The sequence below is a fragment of the Amblyomma americanum genome, chromosome 7 (genome assembly GCF_052857255.1).
Source record: "Amblyomma americanum isolate KBUSLIRL-KWMA chromosome 7, ASM5285725v1, whole genome shotgun sequence".
NCBI lineage: Eukaryota > Metazoa > Arthropoda > Arachnida > Ixodida > Ixodidae > Amblyomma > Amblyomma americanum.
This window is the reverse complement of record NC_135503.1, coordinates 14,030,666-14,053,428: the sequence shown is the minus strand read 5'-3', so window position 1 is coordinate 14,053,428 and position 22,763 is coordinate 14,030,666. Positions and strand designations below refer to the sequence as shown.

General features: G+C 49.8%; 2 protein-coding genes across 6 annotated transcripts in view; one reads left to right on the top strand and one right to left on the bottom strand.

Annotated features, from left to right (window-relative positions):
• The window catches only part of LOC144098523 (MFS-type transporter SLC18B1-like), a 45,001-nt gene that overhangs the window by 19,965 nt on the left and 2,273 nt on the right, over positions 1 to 22,763 (bottom strand). Inside the window, exon 1 of one of the 5 annotated variants that reach the window (XM_077631227.1) lies at positions 16,927 to 17,764. The exons of 2 other annotated variants lie outside the window; for them this stretch is intronic. The gene's annotated coding sequence lies outside the window, so the exon portion shown is untranslated. Of the gene's footprint in view, positions 1 to 5,999; positions 8,100 to 16,926; positions 17,765 to 22,763 lie in introns of those variants that run through there. 2 more of the 5 variants (XM_077631230.1, XM_077631232.1) reach the window with 2 other exon arrangements.
• LOC144098524 (uncharacterized) overlaps positions 22,256 to 22,763 on the top strand; it is a 29,135-nt gene continuing 28,627 nt past the window's right edge. The window contains exon 1 of the mRNA XM_077631233.1: positions 22,256 to 22,336. The gene's annotated coding sequence lies outside the window, so the exon portion shown is untranslated. The remainder of the gene's footprint in view (positions 22,337 to 22,763) is intronic.

The following is a 22,763-nucleotide window of genomic DNA, read 5'->3' as shown; positions in this document are numbered from 1 at the left end:
CCCATTCGCTGGAAACCGGAGACCGCCACAAAGCTACAGGCGCGGTATGCGAGATTTTGAAGAAATCGTATGCTTCGCTTGCCAGGGTCGCGGACACATCGCCAGGTTCTGCCAAAACGTGCGCCGTGGGGAGCCACAAAGAGAAGCAGGCGAGACACGCCCTAAGCAAGCCTACAGCGGGGCTCCAGATACCGAGTCAAAAAACTAGTTAGTCCTCCCCAGCCTGAGGAGCGTGGGGAGGGAGCAGTAGATGATGAGGTGGTGGTAGTTTGTGTGGCCGACGAGGCATGCCCTGTTGTGCGTTGCAAGTTAAATGGTTGTTGTATGGAATTGTTGATAGATACGGGGTCAAAGGTGACATTGCTTAAGGAGAGCAGTTTTAACACGCTTCGAAGGAAGGGGGACCGCGAGGTGTTGGAAGCGTCTGGTGGTATGGCAACCAAATTTGTAGGCATAACGGGGGATGCTCTTGGCATAAGTGGACTCTACCGGTTACACTTCTCTCTCGGCGGAATTGCATTGGAGCACCCCTGCTACGTATGCCCGGACACGGTGTCTCTGCCAAACGGAGTGTCAGGTATATTAGGGCAGGATTTTTTGAGAAAAGGGAAGGTAGTAGTCTCATTCTCTGAGGAAGAGGTTAATGCGGGCGGCTCAAAAGTTCCGTTTTTGAACAGGAGAGGGGCTGAGATTCGCATTACCGATATTGACACCCGTCAAACAGTGGGATCATTGGAGAAGGTATATTCGCGGGTTGCCGTCCGGCTGGTCGAGGAGGCGGTCGTCCTTCCTTGGTCGGAGCACATTTTGTACGCGTTTGTGCCTTCAGATGTAGAGAGCGGCGCCGTGGGAGTGCTTGAGCCGGTCGACTCTCTCAGCAATGGCCTGAAGGCAGCCGCGTGCCTCGTGACAGTTAATGACGCCCACAGAGTGCCCCTACGGGTGGTTAACTGTAGCCAGCAGCCACTGAGCCTTCCCAAGAACAAAACATTGGCTTTCTTCACCTCTGCGATAGAGCAACGTGAGCCCACCGATACGGTACTCGCAACTGTAGAGCATGCTAGTCCTTCGGCTGCTCCAAAGGTGTCGTTCGATCTTTCTCACGTAAAATCCAGGGAGAGGGAGGCTCTGGCTGGTTTGCTGAACGACTACTCGGAGGTATTCGCCGCGTCCCACCTGGATTTGGGCTGCTGTGGCGTTATAAAGCACAGGATAGAAACCGACACTTCATCGCCCGTTTACCAGCGTGCGTACAGGATTCCTTACTCCCAACGTGAGGAGATGGAGAGGCAGGTGCAGGACCTGATTGATCGCGGCATTGTCGAACACTCAAAGTCACCCTGGGGAGCACCAGCACTATTGGTGGAAAAGCCAGATGGCTCGTATCGATTGGTAGTGGACTACCGCAAACTAAATGCCGTAACTCGCATCGATCCATACCCCATCCCCAATATACAGGAGACGCTTTCTCAGCTGGGCTCTGCCAGGTACTTCACGGTAGTGGACATGGCGGCGGGATTCTGGCAGATAGCAATGGATCCGGCAGTTGCCGAGAAAACGGCATTCAACACGCCCTCAGGGCACTATGAATGGAAAAGAATGCCGATGGGTCTGGCCAACAGCCCTGCTGTCTGGCAGAGAACCGCTGATGTTATCCTGGCAGGTCTTCTGGGGAGGCTGTGCTTCGTGTATATGGATGACATTATCATATACAGTGGCAGTTTTGATAACCATTTGCGCGATATTGAGCAGGTTTTGGTGCGACTAAGAGCAGCGGGTCTCAAACTGAAGCCCTCTAAGTGCCAATTCCTCAAAAACGAGGTGAAATACCTCGGGCACGTTGTTTCAGCTGACGGCGTGCGACCGGACCCTGAGAAACTAAGGTGTGTCTCGGATTTTCCATCCCCGACTAGCGTCCGCCAGGTCCGGCAGTTTCTCGGCCTGATCGGTTACTACTGAAGGCACATAGAGGAGTTCGCCAAGCTCGCTAAGCCGCTCACCGCCTTAACAGCCAAAAATGTCGCCTTTCGTTGGGACGAAAACGCGGAGAATGCTTTTGGGGCCCTGAAAAGGAAGCTAATGAGTGCACCGCTGTTACGCCACCCGGATTTTAGTTTGCCCTTCGTTATGGCCACAGATGCGTCAAAGTTCGCAGTTGGTGCCGTGCTATCTCAGGTTATCGAGGGCAAAGAACATCCCGTTGCTTTTGCTAGCCGACAGTTGAGCCCCACAGAGCAAAAGTACGGAGCTACGGAAAGGGAGTGCCTCGCCGTTGTCTGGGCAGTAAAGCACTTCAGATGCTACCTTTACGGCCGCAAATTCAAGCTAGTCACAGACTGCCATCCTCTGAAATGGGTGATGAGTGTCAGGGACCCTAGCTCGCGACTCGCTAGATGGAATCTACACCTGCAGGAATACTGCTTTGAAGTTGAGCACGTCAGGAAAGACACATCTGAATGCCGATGCACTCAGCCGCACAGCTGCCGTGGCAGCTATAGAAGAGTTTGTCCCCGTAGTCGACCCCGCCGAATTACGCACAGAGCAGTGCAAAGATCCTGACCTGAAGCGAATAATCGAAAGCTTAGAGGGCGCGCCGTCTCATCCCGAACAGCTAGGTTATTTCATTGACAAAGACGGCACCCTGTGTCGGCGCACGAGGCCAACCAGGAAAGGGAGACCAGAGAAAACCGCTTGGGAGAGAGTCGTCATACCTCGGTCGTGGACAGAAAGGGTTCTTCGCGCGTTTCACGATGCGCCATGCGCCGGTCATTTTGGCGTAGCGAAGACACGCAGGCGTGTAGAGCGTTTGTACTTTTGGAGTGGCATGCGACAGGATGTTAGAGACTACTGTGCGAAGTGTCATTCCTGTCTCGAAAGAAAAACACCCAAGGGACGAAGACCAGCTCCAATTCAGCCGTTCCCTGAGGTTTCGGCTCCCTTCGAGCGGACAGGTATGGACATAATGGGTCCATTGCCCACGACCACTTCCGGAAACAAGTACATTTTAGTATTTGTCGACCACCTTTCAAAATACGCGGAAGCGGTAGCACTCCCAGATCAGAAGGCAGACACGGTTGCAAGAGCATTTGTCGAACAGATCGTGCTCCGACATGGACCCCCGAGGCAACTCTTGACAGATCGGGGAACGAACTTCGTGTCGCAGCTAATGAGGAGAGTTTGCGAGCTGCTTAAGATCGCTAAGAAGCAGACAACACCGTACCATCCGGCTTGCAACGGCGCGGTGGAGCGACTGAACCAAACCGTGGCCGGGTTCCTGTCGCATTTTGTTTCGCGCGACCAGCGGGACTGGGACTTGTGGCTCCCGTATGCAATGTTTGCCTACAATTCCGCAGCACACGAGAGCACGGGCGAATCGCCATTCTTTCTTCTCTACGGCCGAGACCCGGACCAGCCTAGTGAAGTGCCAGAGGGCCCCCGTCGTGTCCCATACGCTTCACTGGACGACTATAAGGTTGAGCTAGAATCGCGCTTGCAAGTGGCGAGGGACATCGCAAAGGAGTCCTTAAAGAAAGCGGCGAAGCGCAGGAAGGAGGTGCACGATCGCAGTGCTAGAGACGCGCCGTTTGATGTGGGGGACAGCGTGTACATTGAAAACTGCCAAAGGCAGATTGGGCTAGCTCGTAAGTTCCAGACGAAGTGGAGAGGACCGTGCGAGGTTGTCGAGAAGCTTTCTCCGGTAAACTTCAGAGTCCGAGACGTGAACCGGCGTTTGATAAGGATACACGCAAATCGCCTCAAGTCGGCACCGGTTCAGTATTCACGAAATGAGGAAAGGGAAAGCGCGGATTTTGATGGGGACAGAAGTGAAGCGGAGCGCGCAGATAGTTCGCAAGAAACGCCCTCTCCTGCATTTGTTCGGCAGGCGCCCGAGGTGACGGCCGGAATGCCACCGGATTTACTTCATGCATTGCTAGAAGAAGAAGCGCGCGACGTTGCCGCGCAGATAACGCCAGGAGAGGCTCCTGCCACGAGCCCTCGCGAGTCCCAAAGCAGACAAAGGGGCACAGACTTACTTAGTATGACTCATGAAGGCCGATATCCGCTGCGAAATCGGAAAGCTAAGTCGGACTAATGGCGTAAACAGAGCGGAGTTGTGAACTGGTTAGAATTGTGTAATGCCGCAGCTCATAACATTGCTATGTGCTTATGTGTTAAGTTATCGGAGTTGGTAGTTAAACCTTTCTGTCATTAAGTAACACCTGCACAGGAGAGCATGCGGAGCGCATGCAGAACCTGCCCTACTTCCTTTCGTTATCTATATTTATGTCTGTGCCGTGATCGTGCTAGAAGTGGGAGCTCCTTTATAACTGTGGTAAATTTATTTCGTCCAGTTTGGACTAGAAAAGAGAGGCTTGGGTGCTGAGTTTCATGTTTATCTGTAAAAGAAGATCAGTGCTGCCCCTGGAGACGCCAGTTATGACAGCGGAGGCATATGGTGTTGTGCAGTGGTGTTGAGTGCAGCGAAAAGTGTTTTGTCGGACGCACTGTGCGAGGCGATTCAGAAAGACAAGGGGAGCTGCGTGGACTCAAATGTTCGGAGAACATTCTTCTGGAGGGTGAGCGAGTGTGACATTCCGTGTGTGCTACGAGGATCCACGTCCGACGGCGCGGCGTAGACGGAGACCCGTGACAGCGGCATCATCAATTACCCAGCCATGCTCTTTGAGTGACGACCAGAAAAACCGGACCCGCCGCCGCCCCGGGGAAACAGGCTTTATCCTCCCCAATTTCCGGTTACATTCCAGGACAAGGGAGCTGTCAGCGGGCCAGAGCGCGCCGTACCACAGCCGACGCTATGCGATACCGCGAAGACGACATTCTTTCCCTCCCGCCCCCTTTGTCGTGGGCTATCGCCGGGAAGGCACCCACAGCTTCCCAGAAGGGCCGCGACGGACACCTGTCATGGCGGACAGGCAGTACTCGCCAAGAATGTGGAAAGACAGGCGCTAGTGAATTAGCTCCGAAGAGAGAGCCTGTGTATACTCTCACTTGAGAGAGAGTGGTGGCGTTTTTGTTGTTTATTTAGTTTGTATTGTTAACAGACTCTGGGTTCGAGGCTAAGCCCAACCCAAAGGGGTGGTCCCCATCTCGCATGTTATTTTGGATTGGAGAATTGATGCTTTGGGCGGGCCACTGGAAATGACCGCCCTTAGTCCTTTGTTAATCAAGTGCTTAAAAGCACATGTAAACGGATGCAGTCCAGTCTGAGCTGGGGCTCCATGCTTAGCATGTAATGTGATGCTACTTAGGCACTAACCTGCCCGGTCGATGAGTAAAGAAGTGCAAAGTTTGTTCTGTTGTAAAATTATGCTCTGCTGTCATCATCTACAAGCTCGCCTCCTGTTCATCTTCCAAGCCGAACGACACTAGAGGAAGGGTTTGTGAACCATCCTCGAAGAAACGGACGACTATTGAAATTCTACTGCAAGCACGCTCAGGACGACATCGTTTGCCAAGAGGGCCTTCAGCGCCGAAGCCCGTCAGCGTGCAGCTTCTGCCAGCAACCGCTCGAGCCCAACTCCGGAGCCACTCCATCGCCCCCATGAAGTCGTCGGCACGTAAGCTCGGACGCCCCAGCCTCTGATGTATAATCTTAATCATGTGTAATTATTGAATATACCTGTTTGTTTAAACTGAGCCATACGGTGTCTCTTTGCCTCTCCGTCCCGTGTGGACCTGCGCATTATGGGGGTCATCACAATAAGCATTAGATTAGCTTTCTCAGGAGACTAAGCATAGCGGCCTCGGCCACTTTTATCCATTCACCAAGTCTTTAACTCAGTGATCTAACCGAGATCTTTTGCTTTTACTCGAGCTCTGATCTAGATTAATCAAGCGGTGCGTGTAGATTTACACCCAACTTGTCTTAGGCGAACAACGCTATGATGTTTCTCGAATTGCCTCTCTGTGAGTTCCATGTTGGGGATCATAGAAGGTCACTTTTTTCATTACGTTGAGTAGTGGTCATGCAAGACTACCTGTTTCGAAGCTTGGAACGCAGGCTGTCCGTTTGCTCGACCAAGGAAGTCTGTCTCTTGCCGCAAGTGGTGTGGGTGACAGAACGCCAGCACGGGTAAGACTGAAAGCCAGGCGCTCAGAGTCCAGGGTTTGATGGGGTGCAACTGTACAAAAACGACTCTAAAGCACCCCTCCCCAAACCCCTCTCCGCCACATGTTTCGTACAACGCCATGAACCGCGTAGCAACGGTACGTGTCACCCCAGCCACCTTTCCAGGACCGAACACACCTCAGTGACCGCTCGGCCCTTCTTTCACGAGCAAAATGATTGACAAATTATCGTTGCGCCACTATAGCGGTCGAAGCACGAGGTGCGCAGCGTTCACTGTGAACTTCCCTCACTGTCGTAACTCGCCTTCGCATGACGCAAGCGAAAAACAAAACACATAAGCGTCCTCTACCCGTCAACATGACTTCAACGCGTCGCCACTCGCTTTCATACAGCGCAGAGTTATGGCGTAGCTTCTTTCGCCAGTATTTTCTCTCCCCGTGCCCCGCGTAGACTCCTGCGGTGTACGAGCGGACCTTGCGTGACGACACAGGCCGCCTACGTCACCTAGCGTGTACACTGCCGGATGACGCGTTGCGGGGGCCCTCGACTCACGTCAAGACGTCCGCGTGCGTGCGTGCTCGTGCCTTCGCCCACCCCCGTCCTCCTCCGGTGGAAAAAACGAAGCGGGGCACGGATACGTGCCTGTCTTTCCCTCTGCTGGGTAGCGCGTGCGTCGTCTTCTCCGTCGGCGGGAAGCCATCCATCTGCTTTGACCCCGACAGGAGCGGCACTCGTCAACGAGAAGCAGCGGCGGCGGCTGCCCGACTCAATCGCGCTGGACAAGCGCCAACCGGGGAGGGCGGACGGGGCGCTCGCCTTCGCAGGGAGCAGCGGCGGGTCCTCCCTGCTGCCCCGCGGTGAACGAACCGGCACGAAAACACGGGGCTCGACTCCTGCGCGGGCTCGCTCTCGACGCGACGTGGGTTCAGTGGAAGCGTGGTTCGCTAACCGCTTCGATATTCCGCGCGATGAACGCGTTTACAGTCACGGACAAAAGTTTACGTGGAAGCCGCCGCGGTGGCTGAGTGGTTATGGCGCTCGGCTGCCGGCCCGAAAGAGGCGGGTTCGATCCCGGCCGCGGCGGTCGAATTTCGATGGAGGCGAAATTCTAGAGGCCCGTGTACTGTGCGATGTCAGTGCACGTTAAAGAACCCCAGGTGGTCGAAATTTCCGGAGCCCTTCACTACGTCGTCTCTCATAGCCTGAGTCGCTTTGGGACGTTAAGCCCCCTTAAAACCAAACCATAAGCCAAACCAAAAGTTTACGTGGTGGGGGTTCGCGGAGAAAACTTTACTTGTGAGGGATCAGGCATACCAGTACTTTGATAAAGCCTGGAAGAATGAGCGGACACGCCTGCTGCATCCGCCGGAACGAATTCCAGCTGAATGAATAGGCAGCGATGCAAGTCAGGAATATTTGTTTTATTTCTATGAACCCGCCTTCGTACAATTTTGCTCATCACTGTACGTTCGTTTCCATCTTGAGGCTGGACACAACGAAGCAGTTTACTTTTATTGAGGCTTCTAATCAATATTTCAATGACGAATTCTGCCCTTTCACTCCTGAACTGACTCAGTATTTGAACCGAAAGAGTCAAAAGAAGGTCGCAACAAAACCTTTGCGGAGGGAACTCGAAATAATGGAAGAACGGAAAGCGAAGCTCGGCCGTGCCTCGCGGCAGCACCCGAATTTGTAGCACAGGTTTGTCTCCACTTTTCAGTTCGCGACACACATCGCGTAGTTCAAGAAAAGGTGTACCAGAGAGCTGAACGCTCTTGTTACATACCCTTAACAAGTTCAAACACAAAGGCCGAGGGGTCTTAATGCTCAACAGCTGGAAACGTTCTCAGTTCTTCGAAAAGCTTGCGTTCATAGATCACAGTCGTCACCAGAGTGAGCCAGACTGTATCTGCACGAAGACAGTATCTCTTGATTCTTATATCTTGATTCCTCCTGCCCTTTTATCCAAGGAGATTTAGTATTCTAATATGCATACTTGATCCTTTACAGTTTTCGGCTGCGTTTTGTTCCCACAGAAGTCCAGTATGTTATCCCGAGAAAGACTATCGGTGATCTGTCCTCGACTATGGTCTATTTCTACCCAGGTCTATTTTCCCGTCTGGACTTCTGCCTGGATATCACTAACTCGATTTTGTTCTCTAATGCACGCTGTTACGGTGGCTCAGTGGTTATGGCGCTCGACTGCTGACCCGAAAGACGCAGGTTCGAAACCGGCCGCGGCGGTATAATTTCGAAGGAGGCGCAATTCCAGAGGCCCGTGTCCTGTGCGATGTTAAACTGTGCGACGTTATAGTACCCCCAGGTGGTGGAAATTTCCGGAGCCCTTCACTACAGCGTCGCTCACAGCCTGAGTTGCTTTGGGACGCTATACCCTTCTGGACCATAATATTTTCTGCTCCTCAACGTTGCTGGTGTAATTTTCAATCGCATACGTCGCTGCGCTGTCCTTGATCCGATTTCAAGCATTTTCGTTACCCTCCAAGTCTCAGCGCTGTGCGTGAGTGCCAAATAGATATCATGTTATGCTCGTTTTCTTTTGAGCGGTATCGGTAAGCTGATACTCATAGCTTGGCAGTGCTTGGCAATAATCAGCGCCATCCATCCATAGCGCTGCGATTCCATGATGTTCGATCCATTCTTATTACTCTGGCTATATATTTTTCATGATAGGAATCTATGGCCCCTACTTGGCGTAAATAAATGCACTCCCTTAACCGTTTCATTGCCCCAGTTGCTATAGTAAGCGATAATTGGTCTCCTAGCCTCTTGGACATAACATTAGTTTTCTACTAACCAATTCTTGCGCGGGAGGAATGAGTCCTGTCCTACTTGAATGACACCGGTACTAAAACGTGAAACTTCTATGCAGGAATAGGTACCAAGCATCCAATAAACTGTGCCCTACTCTCCGTTAATTACCGCTCGCTCTAACTTTCCTCTCTCCGTGACTGCTTGATGTTTTGGCCCGTATAGCAATGTACTGCTAATGAGGCCTATAATGGACATTCTGATTTTCATGGGTCGCCGACCGCGGCATTCTGCACTGGAGCACGAGGATCTGGGATCGATAGTCGGTCGCGGAAGCCGCGTGCAGAAAAGGTCGTGTGATACGTCTTACACACACTTAATTGGCAAACATTTCAATCATATGGCGAGACATTACGGCTTCGTTTAGTCGTAATAGAAGCATTTTGCTTCAGCGCTTACAAATGCATCTCAATTGTTCGGACTACAAAATTTAGAGCGTCGTGTTAAATATGGTGCTTGAAGTTGTGTAAGATGGATGGCAAACTTTATTTGGTACTGCAAGTAGTGATCATTAACCACTAAGCGGGCCGCTCCCACGTCGAGACTGGAAGACCAAGCCTCACGGCCACGTCGTGAGCCTGCTGGACAGCCCAGAATTGTTCATCCAGGTCCGGGCTGCGAAGTGCGGCCTCCCACCTGGACGCGTCCTTGATCGCCGAGTCTTCAATTCTCTCGCAAGTCCAGAGCATATGTTCGAGCGTGGCTAAAGCACCGCAATCCTGGCAATAAGGCTCTGTATACGTCTCAGGATAAAACATGTTCAGCCTCCGTGGGCAAGTATAAGTACTAGTCTGTAATAAGCGTAATGTAAGTGCCTGAGCCCTGTTTAGTTTAGGACGTGGCTAACCGTAAACACTGCGATTAAGAAGGTAATCTTTCGTGATCTCATTGTATGTGGAAGGGGAGTTTCTGTTCTCGGGGAGTACTGCCACGCCGTGGCGCGGGGCAGAGCGGAGGGTAAGATCTCGCACTTCCTCATGAGCGGGCTCAGTGAGATTCGGAGGGGCTCCCTCAATCATCCCAAGGTGAGCAGGGAACCAACATAAGTAGTGCTGAGAGATCTCGCAGGTCTGCATAATTTTAAAAGCAGCCTTAGCCGCCGGGCCCTTCTAAAAGGCCCTAACGGCCGACTTTGAATCACTATATACAAAACGTCTGCGCCTGTCAACCAGGGCGAGCGCAATAGCCGCTTGCTCCGCGTCCTCTGGCCTATCAGTCCGAACGGTAGCAGCGTTAACGACACTGCCCTCATTGTCCACGACAACTACGCAAAACAGCTTCCTCTCCTCGTTAAAAGAAGCATCCACGAAGCCAACCCTCTGATTCTCATCACGAATGAGTCTCAGCAGGCAAGCTCCCCTGGCCTTTCTTCTACCCACATTTCGCTCCGGATGCATGTTCCTGTGAACAGGCTTGGCGTGATACCGCTTACGGACCCTCAAGGGAATACCGACGTGAAGCTGCGAAATCTTCTCCTGAGGAACACCGAACTCTCTCAGAATCTGCCGACCGGCGCTAGTCGTAGAGAGACGCGCCATCTGCGTCCTCTCCTGAGCCTCAGATATCTCATCCAAGGTATTATGAATTCCCAGCTGGAGAAGTCGGTCGTTGCTGGTGCACAATGGCACTCCCAACACTTTATTGGGGATCTTCCTAACCTGCGTGTCAAGCTTCTCCTTCTCTGAGGGTTTCCACTTGTGCATTGCCGCCATATAAGTAAAGTGACACAATACAAATGCGTGGATAAGCATAATCAGACTATCTTCCTTCATCCCCGTCTGCCTGTTGGTCACCCTCTTCACTAGGTGTACCGCATTTTCTGTCTTGGCAATGATCTTCTGGATCGTCAGCGTGTTGGCGCTGTTCGACTCAATCAGCATCCCCAAAACCCTGTTCTTATCTACCCTAGGTATGAGATCGCCATTTCTTGAGCAAAGCTGAATGCTCAGCTTGTCCACGGAGATCCATCCCCTTGGCTTGGGTCCCCTTCTAGTGGGACTGTACAGCAACAGCTCCGACTTGGAGAGGGAGCACCTTAACCCCGTCGGGTCCAAAGAAGTCTCGATTGCATCTACTGCCTCCTGCAGAACACTCTCGATATAGCCCTCACTACCACCGGGACACCATATGGTCACATCATCTGCATGCATGGTGTGTTTAATCCCCTCCATCTCCAAGAGCTTCTTGGCCAATCCGACCATGGCCAGATTGAACAATATGGGTGAGATGACGGCCCCCTGAGGAGTGCCCCTGTCTCCAAGATTTAACGTCTTTGACTCCAGCTCCGCCACGCTCAAGGTAGCCTTCCTGCCTTACAGGAAGGACCTGACGTAGTCAAGAAAGCGTGCGCCGAGGCCAAGATCCGAAATGGACTTAAGAATATAAGAGTGCCGAACTTTGTCAAAGGCCTTCTCCAGGTCCAGCCCTAGGATGGCCTTAACGCCCCTTCCATCTCCGTCAATGACCTGATTCTTGATGAAAGTTGCGTAAGAGAAAAGCCCGAAACATTAAATAACAAAGAATCACAAACTATGAAACTCCGGTGGAGGTATTTTAAAAAAAGAGAAAGACTCACTTCTGTTCCTACTCCTGGTTTGTGCTAGGCTTCGTTAAGAAGCTAAAAAGTAAATGGTAAGCAAATAATTTGTCAGAAAAATTGTAATTAGAGTATGCGCAATCTCGAAACATATTTTGTTTGCAAAATACTCGCTTCAAGGTGGAAACCAAACCCACTCAAGGAGGAAAAGGCCAAAATATCGTGACGCAGTAGTGAAAAGCATTTGATAAATAAATGAAACCGAACTATATTCGGGAAGTTTCACGCATATTTGAGGAGTTCAGACCCCTCATGCATGAACACAATATCTCTCGATGCCTCCAGAGAAAGGAACTGATCGTAATCTAGCCAGTTCTTTGATGCACATAAAGTATGTCTTCAAAGTCTGAAACGGTTTAACATACTGAAACGAAGATTTGCTAATTCCCTTTAATAAGGCAGCAAATACATATCCGTTAACTACAAGCACTGACTTATGTACCGCGAGAGAATTAGAAACAATTTCAGTACAGTCGACAAGAGTGCAATCGGTTTGCCATCCTTTTGACTGGGTCTAGCTCACGACTATCGGAAGATTTCGAAAGTAAACTTGCGCACCATGTTGAACGTGCGCGTTTGTGCGATTTCGTGTGTGTGTGTGTGTGTGTGTGTGTGTGTGTGTGTGTGTGTGTGTGTGTGTGTGTGTGTGTGTGTGTGTGTGTGTGTGTGTGTGTGTGTGTGTGTGTGTGTGTGTGTGTGTGTGTGTGTGTGTGTGTGTGTGTGTGCGCGCGTGCGTGTGTGTGCGTGTGCGTGTGTGCGTGTGCGTGTGTGCTTGTGCGTGTGCGTGTGCGTGCGTGCGTGCGCGTGTGTGTGTGTGTGTGTGTGTGTGTGTGTGTGTGTGTGTGTGTGTGTGTGTGTGTGTGTGTGTGTGTGTGTGTGTGTGTGTGTGTGTGTGTGTGTGTGTGTGTGTGTGTGTGTGTGTGTGTGTGTGTGTGTGTGTGTGTGTGTGTGTGTGTGTGTGTGTGTGTGTGTGTGTGTGTGTGTGTGTGTGTGTGTGTGTGTGTGTGTGTGTGTGTGTGACTGCGCGAGTACACGTGTTCGCGAGCGCGTTAGGTAGCATACATGGACGTAGTTTGTCAGCATATAGAGTAGCTCGAGAGAATGCTAAGGTTTCTTTTGTTCGGGTGCATAAAACCAAAATATGCCACAGAGTGAAATTTGATTTCCAGGCTCCACACCTCCCGAAAGTGCATCTATATGAGGTGTTGGAAATGAAGGATGGCATTTTCAATCGCATGAAAGTAGGAGCCATGAGTTAATTTTTTCTGCAGTACGTCCTTGACTCCTTCATTTCTGCTGACGCAATTCGGTGAAAAAAAAAGAAATTTATCGAAACGTTTCCTCACCACTCACTGACAAATGAGTTAACGCCGGCATTATAAATACTTTCATGTTATGTACAGTACCGTCGGTCAACGACAGGCGTGAGACATAAATTTCCCGATTCTTAAGTGTGGCTTCTTACGGCGACCAGTCTATGTGGCACGTGTTCAGCAGCGGCTGTACTTCGTCGTTCAGGATATAAAGCGGTCGCTATCTTGCATTGTTCTGAATCCGGCGTGGGTAGTCATAGCAACAGCGTTCTCTCATCAAATGCAGCAATATCTGAAGGTCGTAAAATTGTATCCCAGTTTAATACAGACTGTTATCCATTTTATGTAATTTTAATTTCTGCGCTTGTATACTCAAACGTAAACGTTTTTCTTAATCTTTGGTTTCGGAATAGTAAAAAAGCACTATCACTATATTAACAGTAGTATATTTTCCGTTCTTTAACGCGACTCCAGTACGGGTGTCGTTCTGTGAGAGATTTTGTCGTCGTCCGTGTCCTCCACGCCATCCGCGCTCTCCCCGTCAGCCCGCGAACACCTCATGATTGCTTACTATACCTTGCTACCCTTGCTACTCCAAAGCTCTCAGTACCGCCCGCCCACAGCCCTGCACTCCACCCTCACCCCCTCCGTCCCTCCAACGTACCTTGTCAGGTCCAATTACTGCATTTGTAATGTCGGACGCCTGCCTTACATGGAGGGATGAACAACAGTGCACGGCATGACCCTACTCTACACCCCACATCCTCTACCTCCCAACCTCACACCACACCACACCATACCCGAAACCTCACGCTCTATTACTGGTTACGTCGCTAGGCTTCTCCAACTACCTCAGCAAAAAGCCATCCGCTAAAGCTTACCCGCAGCTCTAATGCGATTGTAGCGACATAACCACAACAGACAACTCACGTCGAGAAGTACTAAATACCCCACACCCCTACCTATTCCGTACTCCTTCCCAGGGTTACTAAAATTCAACATAACGTCATCATTTACCGCCACCCCAGGTGTGGCTGCAATCGTCTTACAACAAGGGTCAACGTCCGGTCACCTTTCTTTTAATTTGCGACGCAATGGGCGTCTTTAAGCACGGATCGTACCAATATAAATCCTTCATAATTAAAGAAATTTCTCACTTGATACCTAGGCTCCTTTAACCTATATGCTATGCCGACATTTCTTCGTCTCAGTTATGCTAGCTAGCTGCGAAATTCAAAGCCATTAAATGTGTCAGCTTATTCCCTTGCGTTTCTTTACCGTTCCTAGACCTTTGTTGGACTTCCTTGTCTTTCTCTTTGGTCTGTAGAAACCGGTTTCTGGAAAACTATTTGCACCAAAAGGAAAAAAAATTAATTTAACCTATTGGCACTTCCCTCTTTAAAGGTAAAGCATGCGCATCAAAATGAAAATATGCTTAACCGGATCATGAGTTGCCCAAAGCGCTAGAAGGTAGTAGTACTTTCTCTTCATATAGTACTGGGCATGCGAACAGCACGGTGTTGCTGAAGCAAAGCTAGCGTAGTGTTCGGATTTCGGGTCAAGAAAAAACGACATTGTATAAAATGAACACAGACAACAATTAACGTGTCAGTGTGTATCCCTGCTTCGGAATGATTCCAACTCTTTAGCAAACATAGACAATCTCGTGGCATTCGCCTAAGTCCAGGAAGCATTTCAAAGTCGAGTTTTTTTGGCAGTTCTGATGTCAGCTTCAACAACCGGCCTGAGTTTATTATGTCACACATAAGGTTGAGGTCGCCTAAGGGGCGTAAACTATGACACGATTTCATTTTTTTCCTGCTTTACCGTTCCTAATGCCGAGGTAGGATGGATTAACAGTTGAAGCCAATTAAAACAAAGTGGTAATTATATCACACGTTTCCTATGCCTTACGTGGTCCTCACCATAGCTGTGACGTCATTGGGTTGGCTGCTGCAACCGAAACCGAAACTTCATAACAAAAAAATGTGTAGTTATAATTTCTTTACAGGCCGCATGCAAATTTCACTTGATCATCCGTGTTTACTAATTTATTACGCACCATTCTAGACAATAAAGCATGCCAGGAAAACTTCGCTGTCCCTACTCTTTTGTAAAACCACTGATGCAAATCTTCAATAGTGAAAAATAATAAAGAACACTCATCGCTGCGCGTGGTATTTTTTTAAAGACTTTCTTGTCCTGTGCATAGCATTCGCCCTTTAGAAGTACAGCCCACGTTACCACCAGATGTCGCTCCTTCCCTTACGCGCTACGCGCTAAACGGCGGGAGCGAGTTGCCGTTTGTGCAAGATCGAGCAGCTCACGGTGGAAAATCTGGGACATATTTAACGTCACTCTCGCACTGGCGTTCTCGTTCCCTGAAATTACCGAATGTGCAAGCGCACCTTGTTTTCACTCTCTGGAGTCATTTGTATGGCATGGTCTCAGATGAGCAGTGCAACGTGCTATCCAGCCCGAATTGAAAGCGGACGCCACTTAAGAACGGAGCACGAAAACATTAGGGGCCTCCCCCTTGTTTTCAGATGTAGCCAAAACCGAAATAATTTATATGTCCATCAACCGGTCCGAAATGGGCGACGTGGTATGGTCTCGGAGAAAACGCATAACAGTGTTCGCTTTTGGACCCGGCTCAATAGCACGGGCCAGGTTTAGCACGAGGAGGAAGTAGCCTTGCAAACAAGACATATATGAAGCCACAATGACGTCAATAGTCGAATGAATTACAATTCATATATTTAATGTTTGTGGTTGTTGAACTGACGCTCTTGACTACCCCGTTGTTGAATATCTTTATGAGGCCTAATTAGAGAATCCGCTGAACTCAGCCCCAGCTTCAGCTCCTATTTCCACGTATTGCACATGATCACAGATCGTGCGAGAAAGCATACAACTTGCGCGTCTCAAATTTGAAAAAAAACGCGCGAAATTTCACATTCACGTTATCACTATCCAATTGAAGTTCCAATTAAAGTTCCGGCCAAGAATTAGAACCTAGACCTGGATGTCAGGCGACAAAGGATGGTCAGGCGACAAAACGCGTTCTCATTGAGCCTGTGGGAGTTTTCGTGACGAGCAATCAAATATTCGTCAGAGAGCCGAAGCGGCAGTATTGTTTGTTTAAGCATTCAAAATTCACTCATGATCAGGACTTGGTCACTATTTTGTCAGTATATCTTGGTTCTCATTATTGCAGGGGCCGCGAAAGGAACACGAGACAGTTGTGCATTCAGAGCTGCTAGCGTGACCGTCAAAGCTCGAATCTGAGGCTGTAGACTCTGAAAAAAAAAAAGCCAACTAAACGTGTATTTCTGCTGCGATTGATGGATATCAGAACTCTTCAATGTCAGCCTCTCAACGCATACACCTGCGATGTCTACGGTCAGCACAGGCCAGCTAAAACACGCAGCCTTAAGAAGTGGATGCACAACACGCTTGCGGATTGTGCCCGTTTGTAACAGTAAGAACTGCAATAACTTTTTCTTCAACGAATTCACTGGATACAAGGTATACAGAGGAGATTGATCGAAATGGCATCTAGCAGTTATTTACGGTCGCATTTGAACTATTTGACTACTACAAAGAGGTTAAGGCCTTCGGGCGTATGCATGAGAACATAAATAATAAAATACAGAATGTAACCATCACTCAGTTATATATCTTGGGTGAATACGAAACCGTAGAATCAATGCAATATTTCTTTTTTTCTTTGTCGTTTGTAGTGCCGCACAACACCCTTATCTATGTGCAGAAATTTCTGTCTCATACGCAAAACAATAGTATGGTGAAAGGCTCTACAAGCCAGGTACTCATAAAATTATCTTGACACCCTGATCAACACCGTTCTGAGAAGAGCAGCCCAAAGTAACTCTCGCTTTCAACAAAGCTCTCCCACGTCCACTGGCGGCAGGCACTGCCGCGCAAATGACATTCGCTAATTGCCGTTTGCATGGGCTGCACCGCTAACCAACAGGTCAGTGTACTGCTAGGAACGCCGCACGAGCAGCAAAAAGAGAGAAATATATGCCAAACGTACAGAGCGAAAAATTGTAAACGAAGGAAGTTGCACGACTCACACGTTTAAACGCCGCCGCTTCTTTCTGCGCAACTTGTCCCCACTAATCCTCCTCCGGGCGCCGACGAAAGTTGTCGAGGGCGACGAACAAAGAAAAAAAGAACGAGAGAAAGAGCGAGAGGCGCGCGTGCTGTGAGAGTAACGAGCAGCAGGAACAGCAGAAGTCCTCCCTTCACGGGGCAGGTTGGTTAAGCCGGCAAGGTCGCCGCCAAACGTTGGCGTCCACCAGCAGCAGCAGCGAGAAGTCCCACACACACTCGCGCTCGCTCAAAGCCTCGCAGTGACGTCGCTCCGTCTTCTTGGCAGCGGTCGTAGTAACCTCGCAGCTCCGTCGAGCGCGCGTCGTTCAAGCAGCGGCGGGGCCGTCGCCGCAGCCTCTTCTTCTGCCAGCGGCGCGCGTCTTCGTCCCGCCCGACCAGAGGCGGCGGCCCGAATCAGTAGTCTCTCAACTCGCCAGCAGCGGAAGGCGTTCGCTTGGCGCACGCGCGTGGCTCTGCGCTTCGCGCCGGTGCTTCTGCGGCGTACGGTAGTGCGCTTCTCCGCGGAACAGCATCGGTAAAAAGGCCCAGGGGGCAACGCATGTCGACACCGCCGACGGGCGCCTGTTTTGACTCAGGGCAACGCCGGCAGCAGGTTCCCCGTGCACTGGCGGCGGCCTGGCTTCCCGAAATATCGCATTCCTCCGCGGAGCCAGTGGCCGCCCAAAGAACGGAGCAGCCTGCCTGCTAGCCGCGCTACGAACGGCTGCGGTTAACGCGAGAGCTCCAGCGGCTTCTTCAAGTGGAAGAGTCGCTGCGCTAGCGCGCGCGCCGTCCTTTCCCAGTTGGTTAGAGCCGTGTAACGCGCTTTCGCGTTCCGAGTTGGGGATGGCGCGTGGAAAGGGGGGCAATAGAGATGGTGGGGGAGAGAAGAGACGAGGGGAGAGGAAGGCGAGAGTATAAACGCGCACTGTGGAAGAGGCGGCTCGGGTTGGCGCTCTCGCCCACCGGAGCCTGATAATGTGAACCAGACATCTTCGCCCATGCATACCGCTTTTCTTTTATTTTTAAGTTCCGCGCTCTCCATTAAAACGCACCGGTTCATGTGAAAATGTGATGATTGAGGAAGGTTCTGGAGCTTCATATCTCGTACAAGGCCCACAGTTCGATCTCCGAACCAGTGATACAAGGCAAATGATGGATGAAAAATTTCAAGACACTAGCGCTGTGCGGCTCGACCTGTTCGAAATTCATACTTTGTCCCCTGCTGAGAATGCAGTAGTGAGAAGCCCCCCAAAATTCGGAGCCACTAGTACATGCTGCCTCTAGGCTGTGAAAGCCTAATTAATTTCTAGGCTCGTTAGCATAGCGAGGATGCATGCACGCAGCACTTCCCCATATTTATAGGTTTGTTAGAACAAAGTTAGCGCGTTTAAGCAAACAGAAATTATGCGAAGAGTGGCAATTCTCCCGTAGTGAACTATCAGTAGTGGATACCTACTGAATGTTACGACGCATCGCGTAGTTACCCTTGACCACGTTGCGAAAATGCCTGAAAGCCCGACCGTATGAGGTCAGGTGGTTTTTATCCAAACTCATCAACTACATGCTCCCGAAACTTTTGAACAGAAAAATGTTCGCACACTAATGAAAATCGCGCGAAGGAATGTACGGTTTGGGAACCGTTAAAGGCTCCAAAATTATATATTTTTTTATTATTTTGCCACACTTTATCGGGAAACGTGCCAGACAGCTAGTTACGAAAGCACGAAGGCAGACGCAAAGGTACGACCAGGCAGACGAAGCGTGTGCCTGACTTCCTTTTTTCGCAACTGGTCTGGCGCCTTTTTCACTTTGTAAAACGAGCAACCAACAAGCCTTCTTCTTGCCATGTACTGCGCATAGCTATACATCAAATAGTCCTAACCAGTATTTTTCAGCAAGTTTGAACCAGAAATTGCGCGCTCAGCGACCGTGCGTTCAAACATTCACTAGTTCCAGTGCGTGCGTCTAAACCTCGGCAAAGGAGGCGCCGCTAAGCTAATAAACATGACACGCAGGAAGAATGCGAGGCCACGGATTCGAGACGCTGCACACCGACGCTTCCCTGCAGTGTTTACCCGAGCCGCGTTCTATTAAGCGCCGTCTTAGTAAAACTATGCAGCACTGTCGAAGCTAGGCGCCTTGCACTCAGCCAACCGCAGACAAAATAGTCAAAGCCGTTCTCGAGTACAATCAGCACGCGATTGGACAGCACCTCAACTATGGAACGGTTAGTTACGGCTAGCTAATAACGTGTCGTACATACGTGCGTACAGCCTCCGCCAGTCCGACCGGATCTAGCTGCTGCAAGGCTGCACGGTTTTACAAAGGTCGAGCCCGCGGCCCGACTCAGAGCCAAGGAGGAATTCCGCGTTTCACGGTACTGTGCCTCCGTCGGTTTCGGGGTTCTCGGGCCTGTTTTATAAACACTGGGCTTGGAGTTTAGTCTCGTTCCGTCACTTTAGCGCTGCTGTCTTGATTTATGTAGCGTACTGGCACCTGTGTTTTTCTAGCGGCCCTTTCCTGTTTAAAATAGTGCGCCTTGGAGCGTAACATCGGCCCTGTTGTTACGCACCTTTTGCACCTCTTGACTATTGCTCAACTTGTCTAATTACTTTTCTAGCGGTAAAATGGGGCTTCTTTACGCTATTATATTAACCGATCTTTGTGTCATGGCATTGCAGCGAAGTTAACGCCTCCTAGTAGATTTTTTTTTTTAGGGCGCAGTTCTTAGGAGTCCGTTCCTCCGTTCCGCGTCGTCGTCGGAATCGTAAGCTTAACACGCCACCTGACATGTGGCGTGTTACGGCGAGTGACAGGTGGCGTGTTAACAGGTAGTAGCAGAGCGAAACGCCACCTGGCACTGCTTCAGCGGAGGAATAGATGCCGGAACAACTAAGATCCCGGGGGGTGGTTAGCACACCACCTGCCTGCGGTGGCAGCTAGGAAGAGTAGCTAGGAGCGCTAGTTAATGAATCCTTTGGTGATAGTAGCGCACTAATCGCCGCCGCGGTTGTTGAGTGGTTATGGCGCTCGGCTGCTGGGCCGAAAGGAGCGCGGTCGATCCCGGCCGTGGCGGTCGAATTTCGGTGGAGGCGAAATTCTAGAGGTCCGTGTACTGTGCGATGTCAGTGCACGTTAAGGAATCCCTGGTGGTCGAAATTTCCGGAGACCTTCACTGCGGCGTCTCTCATAGCCTGGGTCGCTTTTGGACGTTAAACCCCCATAGACCATAAACCAAACTATTTTAGATCACTTGACATGTGGTTTGAACGCACAGTTCATTTAGAAGTGTCAAGTTTTATACGCTTAAGACAAAAATTATTGTGGGACTGTAAAAAGAATGAGAAATAAAGTGTCCCTGTCTGGGCCATTAAGTAACGCTTTAAGACAAAAATTATTGTGGTACTATAAAAAGAACGAAAAATAAAGTGTCCCTCCTCGTGCCACTAGCTATAACACGCTTAACGCTTTAAGGGAAAAATATTCTGGGGCCATAAAAAGAACAAAAAATAAACTGTACCTGCCCGTGCCACTAAGTATAACGGGTTAGCGCTTTAAGAAAAAAAAATACTGTGGGAACACAAAAAGAAATAATAATAAAGTGTTTTTGCCCGGGGCTTCAAGATAAAAATTATTGTGGGACAATAAAAGGAACGAAAAATAAACTGTCTCTGCCCGTTCCAGGAGCTTTAATATAAAAATAATTGTGGGACAATAAAAAGAACAAGAAATAAAGTGCGTGGCACCTTCGAGCCGTATTTCTACAAAGGACACAGCTGGAAAGATTTCGTCCTAACCTTCAAAGTTACTTGTTCCAGACGCAGAGCACGTGCACAGGCTTGCAGGCGGGGCTTTCCCTTTACAGTAGCGCTGTGTTCCGGGCATTACGACTTCTTCGTTTCCAGATTGTTCTCGTGCCGTGCCTAAAATCCTTATACCGTGCACACGTTAAGCAACGGCAGGAAGAAAATGTGCGAATAAATTGAAGATAAAGAGTTATGCAGCTGAACAAATCTAAAAGGGAAGCAGAACACTCCAATCAGATAGCACTGCAACTGCTACCATAAGGTGATCGTTCTAAAACGAAAAAAAAAAATCTATCACGCATACTACGAACTTTCAAGACCCAAGAAAAAGAGAGAGAGAGGGGGGGAGGTATTTAGAGAGAAAGGCAGAGAGGTCATTCTTAGAGGCCATTATCTGGCCTCTTGATTTACACTTGGGAAGGGAAGAGGAGAGGATAGGGTATTCTAGTGGGGGACAAATTCTCAAGCTCAGTACAATGAACATGCTTCATAAATGCGGTCGTATAATGCACCATTGCACCTTAAAGCCACGCGGTACGAGATAGAAGCAGCATACATCATTTCCGCACGCGGCTGGTCTTTCCGAGTCATTTTCAGAGCGCTCATTGCTACCTGGCTGCTACAGAAGTGTGTTTCATAATCATAATGAAAAGTGCTTTGGCTCCTAGTTATGTGGGTGGCTGCTTGAGCCATGTTCCGCTCTCTTTGAAGGCCGCGGCTGGTAACCCCGATGAAGTGCTGAAATTTCTGTTTGCAATTTGAGAAAGATTAATCGTCGTCGCCTTGGCGACGTCCTCCACGACCGATGACAAACAAGCCCGCAGAGAAACCCGAGATCACCATCTCCGAAACCATGCCCTACGTAGTGAGAACCGTGCAGTACTGTGGAATCTTTGCTGTGTCACAATGAAAAGTGATAACAATAGGGTTCGAACGGTCCATGATTGTTGAGTGCCTTACGTATCGTACTCTATCTCTCATGACTGCCGAGGTCGTAGACGCGACGCATTCGCTGTCCTTCCTTACGTGAGAATGGGCTTGAGAATTTGGAAGCTGAGTTTGTTAAAACTGTTGCATGCTTGCAAGATCACCGCGATCTCCCCTTTTATTTGGCCCCTTTACTGCAATGGTCTGATCAAAGTCATGAATGTATGCATATGTGCGTGCTTTCGTGTGCGTCCATGCGTGTATATGTGCGCGTATATACGCACGCACATATGTGTAAAGCCCAACCTTTGATGCCAACAGCTTTTTGAAAGCGGCCCGTTAATTGACTACACTAGTTCTAGCTTGCTCAGTGCTGCACGGTTTTTTGGTTGGACAGCGTATGAAGGGGCGCCTGTCACCGTGAGCATGGCTTGCGCACTCAGAGATATCGCGTTTCGGTTTATCGTCAACAGCGTGCGAGCCGCGAGCCTGCATCACGGCCTTGGTGCCGATGTGGGGCAGAAGAGGTGGAGGGGGCAGCGGAAACGCTATGTGATTTGCTGCCGACATCCTGGCATCAGTCGCGGGTCGGCTGGGCGTCATTGTTGCGCAAGCGTAACAAGAGAACGACACGACAAACGAAGAGCCGAAGAACGTGAGGATATGGCACACGATATAGAGAGATAGCGGTAGGAAGAGTGTAAAATGGAAGGCGCCAAAGGCGTATCAAGGCCTCTCGCTGCCTTTTGGAGAGGCAGCGAATTCGAAGTGAATGGACACTGATTTATCGTCTAGTCTTAAAGTGCTGCATACAAATAGAAAATGAGCCAGATAAATTTGAACGTTGGCAAAGCGAAGCATACTGTGCACCCAAACCCCGCCTTATGTTTGTAGTCTGACTCAAATTTATGCACAACGGTTGCATATAACAGAAGCTGCTAGTTTCGTCCAATAACACCCACGCAGGACATGGTTTCGCACGCACTTTATGCCCTTTCATATGGCGCGTGAGGAAAAAACGAAATAGTAAAAAAAGAGAGAGCTGAAAATGGATTAGTAGTACCAAATAACAGTAAAGCCAT